The following is a 4,522-nucleotide window of genomic DNA, read 5'->3' as shown; positions in this document are numbered from 1 at the left end:
GATGATAATTGAGCAGTTACAAAAAGTCAAATGGTTAATTTCCCCATTCATTTCACCCTTAATTTACTAATTTCTCATAAGTAAAGACAAAACTACCTAAAACCTTAAGTTAAAGGGGCTCAGAGCATTTCTCTGACTTCTGGAGGGACCAGACCCTCGGCCCAATAACTTATAGAATCTAAGTACTAAAGTCCCCTTACCCATATTCACCCCTCCATAATTAATTCATTTCATTTGGAAAATCCATTTTGCTAAGGTTAAATCACCATTTACTTAGGGAAAGTTATCACCCCTACACAAAACCCCTTGTTCCACAAAAACCCACAAAAATCATTTAACCTAAGTTATAATGTGCAAAGTGCAAACATGTAAAACAAATGTTAAACACATTATACTTAGTGCAAAAATCACTTTTCCGCTTTCATTTCATATTAACCTTTACTTTAACTATAGTTATTAATCCTTGAAAATAAAAACCCTTCCCGTATATTTTAATAAATCCCATATCATAAATATCCCGCCCCTGAGGTTTGAAACATAAGCCTTATTAATAAATTAATTAAATGGATTAATTAGTCGATTAGCAAATAATTAAGAGCCATAACCCTCCGCCAAATAAAAAGAGTAATTAGTCAGTTAGTGATTAATTAAATCTGTCCCCGCCAACCAAATCACCCCTGACATCATTAACCCTCCTTAATCTGCGCTTAATTAACCTTTCCGCTCATTCAAACCCCGTCGGGCCCCTCCATTAAACCTCTGATCAAATTATTCCCCGATCACCTTACGATCTGACCCCTTCAGATCCGACAGCTAACACTCATATCAGGCGGCCTTTGAAGTCGAACATTACTCACCCGATGTGAGCGGTTTCACTGTTCACCCCACTGCTACGTGGCGCCCAATGAATGGCATCGGGTGGCCTCCGCCCAAAACCACTTTTTCCCAAAATCATTGCGATAGATTCCGCTTACTGCCTCCGCTACATGACAAGGAATCACATCCCCCGATTGGCGCCAACTGTTGCTTTCCTAATGTACCCACCAAAGTCATTGACTTTACAAATAAGACCAAAAACATATAGTTTTTTCATTTTATCACGTAAAAATAAACTTCTGACTTCCATGCAAAGCACAGAGTACGTTCAAACCGTCAACTTGCTACCAACCGTCAATCTATCACAATTGTTGCGCTCCCTGCAAATAGTGCACAATCACCAATACTCCATTCAACAGTCGAAAACCAGGTATTTACCCCAATTTCACCCAAAAACCCTATTTTCTTGCCAAGCCTGAACCAAATTGCTTTGAATACTAAGTAATTTAGTTAAATAAGTTGTCTGGTGACTCTCAAAACACCCTGAAACAAACCAGTTCATCCCAAATTCGTTGTAAATCCTTTGCCCCCTTCCTTGAATCTACAAGAACCAATGATGGATGCTACAATTGCATTAAATATCATACCCATTATGACCCCTCATAGAGATTTAGACCATCTCCAACTTGCAGATAAATACTTCTAGATTAAAGATACTTCTGTCTCTGAATCCCCTTTGAAACTCTATTGTAAGTACCGGGACCAATTCCTCAACCATGAAAACCACATAGGGCTTTGGGAATCATGACTACCCCAATATCAATTCCTAAGGGTCCACATCTTCCCAGAGATTGTACATTACTGCCACATGAACTATGATCCAATCCAAAGGGCAGTAAGAACCCCTGACCAGTCTGTCCTATTTACCCTAATTGCTCAATCAATAAACGAAATGCTGCAATTACGACCAAGTCAAGACCTGACTCCTCTTTCCATTGGAGATATGCTAAATAGATACCCTACCCTTTCTTCAATCAGACTTGCTCGGTTGTACCAAACCTTCATCAAAGAAGAACAGTACATCCCAAAGGATTCTCCCGCTTATATATGGACTATATTCTCTGACCTTGGCAGAGACATCATAGACATGATCTCCAATGTGTTAGGTTATACCACAAGTGAGTTTGTTGATGAAATCATTATAGCCTTCATGTCCCTCTACTCTCCTGGCCAACCACTAGCTATCATGTTTGATTATGCCAAGTTCATTGCTGATAAAATGCATGATCAATTCATGAGATTAGAAAATGAAAGATTGTTTAAGTATTCCTCAATTCTATATCATTTATTCTTATATTATCAAGCTGATAGATTTCCAATTGACCTCCAAAATCTTGATACCAGAGGCAACTCCAGGGCAGTGCTATTCTGGACTTCATTAATCCATCAGTTTGATTCTTAGTACTCTTATAATGACTTCATAGACCTCTTTGTACATCCAGTAGCAACCACGTTGCTAGGAAGCCCTTCACCCAGAATCAGTGCAGACATCAGGAGGGTCCTACAGTTGTCTAAGTAGTACAAAGTGATGGATTGGTACTTGTACCAAAACCGCACTGAGATAAGGATCTATGGATGTGAGCTACCTCCATATAAATTGCCCAGATACCTCCCTATCAGATTATTTGCTCTGGAGTACTACAAACAAATTATCAACTCAGATGAGGTACACTTTGTCAAAGCCAAGAAGAAAGCACAGCTCAAAATAAAGGATCAACTTGGCCCATTCATTTGTAATAATAGGGAAGCAGCAAAAGTAGCAGAAGAGATTCTCCAAAGACTGAGATTAAAACAGAGTTTCATTTGGATATATGATCCCTGTGATTTCATTTGTAATAGGAGACAGAAGAATAAACTATCTCCTTACATCCACCATAGAATCCCTGAAATTGAACAATATGCAAATCAATTTGAATGGAGGGAAAATACTTTGGTAGACCGGGATACCATAAAGACTGTTGTAAATAATGTTTTGATTGATTTAGATAGAATACTTGATGAGGATTCATTTGTACAGGTTCCAGAAGCAAGTCAATCACAAATACACAATGAACATACAGCAGAACAACCAGGGCCCTCGAAGCACACAGGTCCATCAGAGCAACCTTCAGAACAACTAGAGCTTTCATAACAGCAAGAAGAATTAGAACAACTTGAAATTTCAAAAGAGCTTGCTCCACCTGAGAAAATCATGAGCAATCCTCCCGTTTTGCAGACTCCTCTAAATGATGAGAGAAACCTTAAAATAAATCGAGAGGAGGCCACTCCTTCTAGCATGCATATTTCCCAAACCTATGCTAAGAGGCAAAGGTTAAATCCATTTTCAGATCAGGAATACATAGAGGAGACATAAGCAACTTCAGGAGCAGAAAGGACAGAAAGCAGACATACCACTCCTTCAGGAGGGACACAAGAACCTTCCACCTCTCAAGATCAAATTTTGGAAAGACAACAGAGTGTGGAAGTATCCTCCTTTAGGGCTCCTACTAGACAGAGTCAAGAAATCAAGGAAAAATACAAGGAAATCAAAGCAAGGAATGAAAGGATAAAGGTGCAAAGTTATGCACATTATCTGAAGATGGCTCCAACAAACCAAACAAGGCTAATGTCAGCCTTTGACATTAAAGAAGGAAAAATGCAGATGAGCTTTCTAAAGCCAATGATACAGCAACCTAAATCGATGACAGATTACCTTAAAACAGATTTTGAGCTATTGACAAAGGATATTCATCCTATTGACCAAATAGACCTTCATAAACAAACTGGTGAAATGGTCTTGTTGACGCACAAATTGTCACGACAACGCTCAGACCGGGGGCTGTCACCCTGATCCCCGATCTTTCCATTTAAGCCTATCTCCCGCGGCTAAGGGGGTAGACCCTGTGAGATGATGAAGACCAACTGTAGACCAGTTGGGTTGGGAGACACGAAGAAACAAGCACTAAAATGATTTTGTTAAGTTAGAAGACCAGTGCCTTATAAAATAAATGATTAAACGATTATTTATCAAATGCTGCAGAGATATGAACTCATTAACAATCGTTTTATTATCAAACAACAGAGATTAACTTTAACCACATGCGAGATAATCAATAAATGCTTAATGACTTAATGATACTCCAGCAATTGAAATTTCGAAAGATAAAGTGCTTCAACCACGTAAAAAGCTAACCAGAGATCACATTCATGTAGTTAATTATTAAAGCATGTTTAAACATTAATTCCCATATCAAAATTTTAGCCTCAGCAGAAAAAATGAAACCTAAGAAATTCCCGAAGCCAAGACTCAAACGGGCAAAAAAATTTCAAAAAATATTTTTTTATATATTTTTCAAAGAAAACTAAAGACTAAATAAAACTTTGAATCAAAAAATCTAAATAAAACTAAACTAAAAGAAACATTTCTGTTTTTATTTATTTATTTATTATTATTATTATTATTATTATTATTTTCTTTTTAATCAAACAACTAACTAAATCTAAAATCCAAACTCTAAACTAAAAAAGGAAACTTTTTTATGTCTTTTTATATTTTATAATTTTTTATGATATTAAAATTCTAAATTTAAAACTAAACTAAAATCTAAACTATAGAACAAAATTTTAACTCTTTTTTTTTTAAATCTAAATACAAAACAAGACTAAA

This window comes from Pinus tabuliformis, chromosome 6 (genome assembly GCF_031772625.1).
Source record: "Pinus tabuliformis cultivar Carrire ecotype Pingquan chromosome 6, CPIR1, whole genome shotgun sequence".
NCBI classification, from domain to species: Eukaryota; Viridiplantae; Streptophyta; class Pinopsida; order Pinales; family Pinaceae; genus Pinus; species Pinus tabuliformis.
The sequence above is the reverse complement of the archived record's forward strand: the minus strand, read 5'-3'. Positions refer to the sequence as shown.